Raw genomic sequence first — 8,786 nt, 5'->3', positions numbered from 1 at the left:
ATGGACCTAATATTCCAGGTTCCTATGCAATATTACTCTTTACAGCATCAGATCTTGCTTCTATCACCGGTCACATCCACAACTGGGTATTGGTTTTGCTTTTGCTCCATCCCTTTATTCCTTCTAGAGTTATTTCTCCACCAGAGATCAAATTGCCAACATCCGCTGGATCATGGAGAAAGCAAGAGAGTTCCAGAAAAACATCTATTTCTGCTTCATTGACTATGCCAAAGCCTTTGACTGTGTGGATCACAGTAAACTGTGGAACATTCTGAAAGAGATGGGAATCCCAGACCACCTGACCTGCCTCTTGAGAAACCTGTATGCAGGTCAGGAAGCAACAGTTAGAACTGTACATGGAACAACAGACTGGTTCCAAATAGGAAAAGGAGTACGTCAAGGCTGTATATTGTCACCTTGCTTATTTAACTTCTATGCAGAGTACATCATGAGGAACGCTGGGTTGGAAGAAGCACAAGCTGGAATCAAGATTGCTGGGAGAAATATCAATAACCTCAGATATGCAGATGACACTACCCTTATGGCAGAAAGTGAAGAGGAACTCAAAAGCCTCTTGATGAAAGTGAAAGAGGAGAGTGAAAAGGTTGGCTTGAAGCTCAACATTCAGAAAATGAAGATCATAGCATCTGGTCCCATCACTTCATGGGAAATAGATGGAAAAACAGTGGAAACAGTGTCAGACTTTATTTTTTGGGCTCCAAAATCACTGCAGATGCTGATTGCAGCCATGAAATTAAAAGACGCTTACTCCTTGGAAGGAAAGTTATGACCAACCTAGACAGCATACTAAAAAGCAGAGACATTACTTTGCCAACCAAGGTCCATCTAGTCAAGGCTATGGTTTTTCCCGTGGTCATGTATGGATGTGAGAGTTGGACTGTGAAGAAAGCTGATCGCTGAAGAATTGATGCTTTTGAACTGTGGTGTTGCAGAAGACTCTTGAGAGTCCCTTGGACTGCAAAGAGATCCAACCAGTCCATTCTAAAGGAGATCAATCCTGGGTGTTCATTGGAAGGACTGATGCTAAAGCTGAAACTACATTACTTTGGCCACCTCATGCGACGAGTTGACTCACTGTAAAAGACTCTGATGCTGGGAAAGGTTGGGGGCAGGAGGAAAAGGGGACGACCGAGAATGAGATGGCTGGATGGCATCACCGACTCTGTGGACATGAGTTTGAGTGAACTCCGGGAGTTGGTAATGGACAGGGAGGCCTGGCATGCTGTGATTCATGGGGTCACGGAGAGTCGGACTCAACTGAGTGACTGAACTGAACTGAAATAAGCGGTCAGTTCTCAGACACAGTTTCTAATATTTCTCTTTGCCATGTTTTGTTTTTTCTTTTTCTTAGATTTAAGGCATGGCACTAAGATGGCTTGGTTTTCCACCTATAGTGTTACTCACTCTTTTTCAGGAGCCACCATGCCTAGTAAACACCTCAAACTTAAATGTGCCAAAATGGACCTCTCCCCTGACCCCAATACCCATTTGGCCTGCAGACTCCCCCATCTTGGCCATCATTCATTCTATTTCTTTCAAACCCACAGGCAATCTGGTAGCTCCACCTTCAGGGTGCATCCAGCATCTCACCACATGCATCATTGCAGTACCCTCACTGGCCCCCTTCCTTCTTCTCTTGCCCCTTAAATGTGCTCTCCACACTCCAGTCAGGGTGAGCCTACTAAGAAGGAAGTTAGGTGGTGTCATCCTTAAATCCTTCACTCTAGTATAAGTTAAAGTACTCACAATGGCACACAAGTCTCTACATGGCACAACCCTTTAATTTTCTGACTCTGTTCCTTCTGACTCCCTGCATGCAGCCCTTTGCTCTGGTCACCCTGGCCTTCTTGTTTTTCCCAGAATGCAGAAGGGAGCTATTACCTCTGGACCTTTTCAAGGAATGTTCCCTCAGCTCGGAATGATCTTTTCCCAAAACATGTGTGACTCAGTCTCTTGTTGCTTTCAGATATTTTTTAAATATCGCCTTCCTGTTGAGGTCTTCTCAAATCACTCAGTTTAAAATGACCACCCTGCACTCCCATCTCCTTGAGCTTCCTTTAATTTTTTTCCAGTCCACTGGGATATTTCAACCTTCTATGCAATCATTTGCTTTTTTATCATCTGCTGTCTCCCATGAGAATGGAAGGTCCAGGGAAGTAGGGATTTATAAACTATTGCTTATAAATTAGGCACTCATAAAAAATTTTAATTAAATGTTTAGCATGCAAAAATAAGGCCTCCCTGGTGGCTTAGATGGTAAAGAATCTGCCTGCAATACAGGAAACCCAGGTTCAATCCCTGGGTCCAGAAAATCCCCTGGAGAAGGAAAAGGCTACCCACTCTAGTTTCCTTGCGTAGAGATTCCCTTGGACAGAGAAAAGTGGGGCACTAATGTCTGTGGGGTCACAAAGAGTCAGACATAATCGAAGCTACTATAAATGCAAAACTAACACAGTTTTCTCATAAAAAGCTGGTATGATACCCCATTCACAGCCTTGATCTGTCTCTCGATATACATTTTTTTCTTTCATTTCCTCCATTTTTCTCTCATCTATTTTTCCTTCCCAGTGAGTATCCGACAGAGGATGCATCTAGAAAGTGTCAGAAATACGGATCTGAAAATCCAGGATCAGACTCACAGAAGCCAACTAGGGATTCACCAGTCTCCTCTCAAACATCCTCAGAAGGAGAGAAGTTATGAATAGCTCTGATTGTGAGAACGTTTCCTAACTGGAATGAAATTAAGTTCCTTACAACTTCCAACCACAAGTCCTGTTTGTGTTTGTGAGGCTAGTCCTGAGTGACTATTTTCCATCTCCTACGTGAAATCTCCTCAGGCATTTGAATATAAAAAATATGTCCCTATTTCTTCCAGAGTCTTCACTTCTTTTGTAAAGTGGCATCCATTCCTTCTGTTAGTTACCTGGTTTAGAATTTTAAAACGTGAAATTTGTTCTAGGGCACCTTGTAGCACACCCTCTATGATGGAGATTGTATTAGTGGGGACCTCAAGTGAGTCACCTCACTTATTCCTCACCGCAATACATTTGGGGAGGTGAAGCTATTTTTCATCCTCACTTTACATTTTAAGACCTGGGGTTTAGGTGAGATGGGCAACTTGTCCAGGGCACAGGGAAGGAAAGTGGTCCAGTTGGGATTTGATCTTGGGCTTTTTCCAACCCCAAGATTAGATTCTTAACCTGCTACACTGTGCTGTCTCTTGGCAAATTGCTAAACAAATAGAGCATGCAATGTCCCCGTCATTTCCTAGGGAAACAGACTCTCTCATCTTCCCAGTTCTCATCGAGGTTTGAAATCCCAGACCCACCGCTCCCATTTGGTGAAATTGAGCAATGTGTTTAGCTGCCCTGGGTACCATTTTTTTTATCTGCAGCATCTCACATACAGAGTCTTTATGGAAATAGGCTGAACTGATGCACTGGAAGACATTGGGCCTCTGGGGTTAAATTCACCTCTGATCCTCACACTTTATGACAGTCTCTAGGTCCATCTGAAGTGAAAGTGAAGTCGCTCAGTCATGTCTGACTCTTTGCGACCCCATGGACTGTAGCCTACCTGGCTCCGCGGTCCATGGGATTTTCCAGGCAAGAATACTGGAGTGGGCTGCCATTTCCTTCTCAAGGGTATCTTCCCAACCCAGGGATCAAAGCCAGGTCTCCTGCATTGCAGACAGACGCTTTACCATCTGAGCCACTAGGTCCAGCTGCTGCTGCTGCTGCTGCTGCTAAGTCGCTTCAGTAGTGTCTGACTCTGTGCGACCCCGTAGACAGCAGCCACCAGGCTCCCCCATCCCTGGGATTCTCCAGGCAAGAACACTGGAGTGGGTTGCCACTAGGTCCATCTAGGTCTCTGCAAATGGCATTATGTCCTTCCTTTTAATGGCTGAATCGTATTCCATTGTACACATCTGTCTCACGCCTTCTGAAGCCTGGGGTCTATTGCGGGGACCTGGGTTGTGCCTGTGCCTTGGCTGCTCTGATACCACCAATCCACCTTCTGTAGCTGTCATTCGCCCAGGACAGAGCTTCCTGCCTCTTGTCATCTGTCCCTATTCCGTTTACTGGATGATCTGCTTTTTAAAAGTATTTTCACTTTGAGAATTTGTGTCTTTGTTCAATTGTGGAAGTTTGTGGCCTTTGTCTCTTGCATTGTTGCCACATCTCCCTTCTCTCTCTGCTGTCTTTTTGGAACTCCTCACAGAGAAGTGTGGGTCCTTTCTGTGCTATCTTTCACAACGAAGTCATCTTTCTGCTCTCTTTGACTATTGCTGCTGATTTACTTTTAATCTGTGATATTTCCTCATCTTTATCTTCCAATTTCTTCAGTTTCTGTAGAGTAAGAGCCTACTGTCTGATTTCCATCTTGTCTTATTTTATTCCTGACCTCTTGTTCTTCTTGCATGTGGCTGTGTGCTCAGCCAGTCTGACTCTTTGCAGTCCCATGGACTGTAGCTCACCAGGCTCCTCTGTCCATGGGATTTTCCAGGCAAGGATACTGGAGTGGGTTGCCATTTCTACTCCAGGGGACTTACCCAACCCAGGGATCAAACCCTCATCTTCTGAGTCTCCTGCGGCAGGCAGATTCTTCACCAATGGTGCCACTTATATATGTATACATATAAATATATATATACATAGTTAATCATGAAAATGATTTTCATTTACCGCATTATTAATTTATAGTAAGTTTCACATTATTTATTGCTTCAAATGATTAAAGCAATGATTTTCCTGTAAACTTTCGGTAAATGTGCTCTTCATATTTTAATTTAAAATTTTTTACTTCTTTGAGAGGAGCTTGTTTTTCACTGGAGTCTCAGGTACTGCCTGGTTCTGAGGATGATGCCCCAAGGAAGTGTTGAGTTATTTCTTCTACACATCCCAAAGTTATCCCAAGGACCACCTTATATTCGTTTCTCAGCTGGGCAGTCTGGCCTTCTCAGATAAAGGTCAGCCTCCAAATCTTTGGATTGGTAAGGGGAACCTTTTTCCCGACACCAGACATAGGAACTTGTTTGTTAAACATTGGGTGAGACCTAGATATTTCATTTCCATCTTTCACTGAAGCATCAGGTTTCTACAGCTCAGCCTTTGTAAAAGAATGTTTTTCTTGAGGAGCTCTGAATCTTTTCCTCGTACAGCCCCTGCATAGTTATTAAAATTCAAGTTCCATTTTCTCTTCATGTGGTAAGTAACCTCTGCACCTCCAAAGTCAAGCTACAGCTGACATGTTTATAATAAACAACAGTTCCGTGTTTATTAAATTCCATTCCTTCTTCCTTTTATCATCATATAATAGTACTGTTATTTTATATTTCAATACCATTGCCTAGGCATTTTTTTTTATGTACTGAATGTTACATTTTGATAGAAAGATTTTATCAAACATTTCAATCCAAATGGAAGAATTCTGCATTTTTTGATACTTTTTTCAGATATTTTTTTCAATCTTGCAGGAACTGAAAGCAGCTGGGTAATTTCTTTCATAGATTTTAAATTTCATCTATATTTTGACAATTCCCAATTATATTTCTAAGCCATTCGTTCTGTCAGTGGTGGTTTTACCCCTGAGGACATTTGGCAATGTCTGCAGACAGGTTGATTGTCAGAGCAAGACAGAGCGTCACTGGCATGTGCTGTGTAGAGGCTGGAGATGGCGCTGAACATTCTACAGTCTCCAAGATGTTAACTGGGCCCAGAAACCTCAAATGACACCAGTGTTGAAAGGCCCTGACCAGTTCACACCTCACATCTATGTTTAACGTCTCCACTCGAATGCACAATGACTTCTGTCAAACAAAGTATTCTTTTTTTTTTAATTCACCAAAGTTGTTTCTCACTGGATCGTTCCCATTTGAGTCAAGGGCAACATGAACCTGATTACTCAAGTTAGAAACCTTGTGGTCGTTCTTGAAAACATCATTTTCCATCTGGTAGATGGAAGATACACTCTAAATTCACTGATTTTCCATCTCCACTCTCCCCATAATGGTTCACCATCTCTCACTGGAGCTACTGGGTGGCTTTTTGGCCCGTCTCCCCTCCCTCCACATTCGTTAGAAAAATTAAAATGGAAAAAGTCATGTTCAAGTTCAGAAACAGGATAGCAGGACCCTGACCTGCCTGGACACTGCCTGGATTCCATGCCTACAAGGACAGCCAATCAGATGGCACTCTAGATAAGAAATGGAGTGGGTCTTAGAATTCTTGAGCCCCTGAATCTGGTCAACTCCCAAGGTCTAACAAAATCCTATGACTCACAAGGTAAAACAAATAGCATTGCAAAAAATATTAAAATAAAATTAGAGCTGCATTTTTGCATGCAATTTTGATGATGATATCTGTTTGTGGCCTGGGATTATAAGCAGGAGACCCACAAACTGCAATTTGAAGTCTCACTCATAGGGTGGACCCACCACCACTCAGGAACTTTTCCCAACTAGGACTCCAGACTGCTATTAACGAGGGACTTCCCAGAGCTGTTTAAGGAACGCTGGTCGGCCCAATTTGGTGATGCATGTGCTGTTACTTCTCTCTATTGTTTCTATTTCTTTTCTTTTAATGACTACATATTTAAATTAATTCAAATGATGGTCTATAAAAAATTAAAACTATTTGTGTGTGTAATGAGTGGTGTCTTTTGTTAATGAATCCTTCAAACCTAAAGCAAAAGTAAAACTTTCAGGAAAACAACATGGCCTGTCTCCCACTCATTCTCCACACGGACCCCAGAGTGATCTCACCAAACCTCGGATGTAATCCAAACTTCTTAGCAAGGCGTTTGAGTCAGAGGTGCATGATCTTGGCCTCTGCTGTCATCATCCACCTGCAGTGTCTCTCCCTCATTTGCCATATTTCATAAGAGCTTTATCTCATTTTCTGGAGGACATGGAATATTTTTCCACTTTCAAGGTTCTGTATGTGCTGATGCTTCTGCCTGAAATGTTCTTCTTCCCGTTCTTGGGGTAACTGCTTCTCAGTCTTCTGATCTCAGCCTCCACATCCCTTTCTCTGGGGGCCTTCATTTCTACCCTAATCAGTAATACCTCTCTCTTCTCACAACTTTCACTGCAATTTTCAATATTTTTATACATCAGTTCAGTTCAGTTCAGTTCAGTCGCTCAGTCGTGTCCGACTCTCCGCGACCCCATGAATCACAGCACGCCAGGCCTCCCTGTCCATCACCAACTCCCGGAGTTCACTCAAACTCATGTCCATCGAGTCGGTGATGCCATCCAGCCATCTCATTCTCCGTCGTCCCCTTCTCCTCCCGCCCCCAACCTTTCCCAGCATCAGAGTCTTTTCCAGTGAGTCAACTCGTCGCATGAGGTGGCCAAAGTATTGCAGTTTCAGCTTTAGCATCAGTCCCTCCAATGAACATCCAGGATTGATCTCCTCTAGAATGGACTGGTTGGATCTCCTTGCAGTATAAGGGACTCTCAAGAGTCTTCTCCAACACCACAGTTCAAAAGCATCGATTCTTCGGCGATCAGCCTTCTTCACAGTCCAACTCTCACATCCATACATGACCACGGGAAAAACCATTGCCTTGACTAGACGGACCTTGGTTGGCAAAGTAATGTCTCTGCTTTTTAATATACTATCAAGGTTGGTCATAACTTTCCTTCCAAGGAGCAAGCGTCTTTTAATTTCATGGCTGCAATCAGCATCTGCAGTGATTTTGGAGCCCAAAAAAACAAAGTCTGACACTGTTTCCACTGTTTTTCCATCTATTTCCCATGAAGTGACGGGACCAGATGCCATGATCTTTGTTTTCTGAATGTTGAGCTTCAAGCCAACCTTTTCACTCTCCTCTTTCACTTTCATCAAGAGGCTTTTGAGTTCCTCTTCACTTTCTGCCATAAGGGTAGTGTCATCTGCATATTCTTCCCTAAATACATGCTCCAAAAAGTCAAGAACCATATCTGTTTTGTTCACTACTTTTTTTTGGACTTGAGGATATGGCAGGTGTTCAGGAAATATTTATTGAAAGAATTAATTAATACATACCAGAAATTAACAAGGAATGGTCACTTGTTAACACCAGCTGAAGAGTTTCTGAGGATCTTGAACTTAGAACGACTTCAAGATTTTGGTGTATATGCCTGAATATATGCTATGAAATGTTATACACAGTTACTAAATAATGCATTATATAATGTAGATACATATATGTACACTATGCACATCATAAATGCATGTGTGTATACATTATACAGGGCTTCCCTGGTAGCTCAGTTGATAAAGAATCCGCCTGTAATGCAAGAGCCCTAGGTTCAATTCCTAGGTTGGGAAGATAACCTGGTGAAGGTATTCTAGTATTATATCCTGGAGAATCCCCATGGACAGAGGAGCCTGGCAGGCTGCAGACCATGGGGTTGCAAAGAGTCAGACAAAATTGAGTGACTTTTTGCACTTTTATGCACAGCACAGCATACTTTATATAAACATGGATGTGTGTATTTAATATGCATATATTTTATGCATCTGTGTGTATTAAATATATTGTTGTTGCTTGTTGTTCATTCTCCAAGTCACGTCCAGCTCTTTGCAGCCCCATGAACTGCAACACACCATGCTTCCCTGTCCTTCATTATCTCCCAGAGTTTGCTCAAACTCATGTGCATTGAGTTGGTGATACTCTCTAACCACTTCATCCTCTGTTGCTCCCTTCTCCTCCTGCCATCAGAACTTCCCAGCATCAGGGTCTTTATATATACATATCTATGTTTATAATATATGTAA

This window comes from Moschus berezovskii, chromosome 19 (assembly GCF_049115385.1).
Source record: "Moschus berezovskii isolate FMDL1 chromosome 19, NW_MosBer_1.0, whole genome shotgun sequence".
NCBI classification, from domain to species: Eukaryota; Metazoa; Chordata; class Mammalia; order Artiodactyla; family Moschidae; genus Moschus; species Moschus berezovskii.
The sequence above is the reverse complement of the archived record's forward strand: the minus strand, read 5'-3'. Positions refer to the sequence as shown.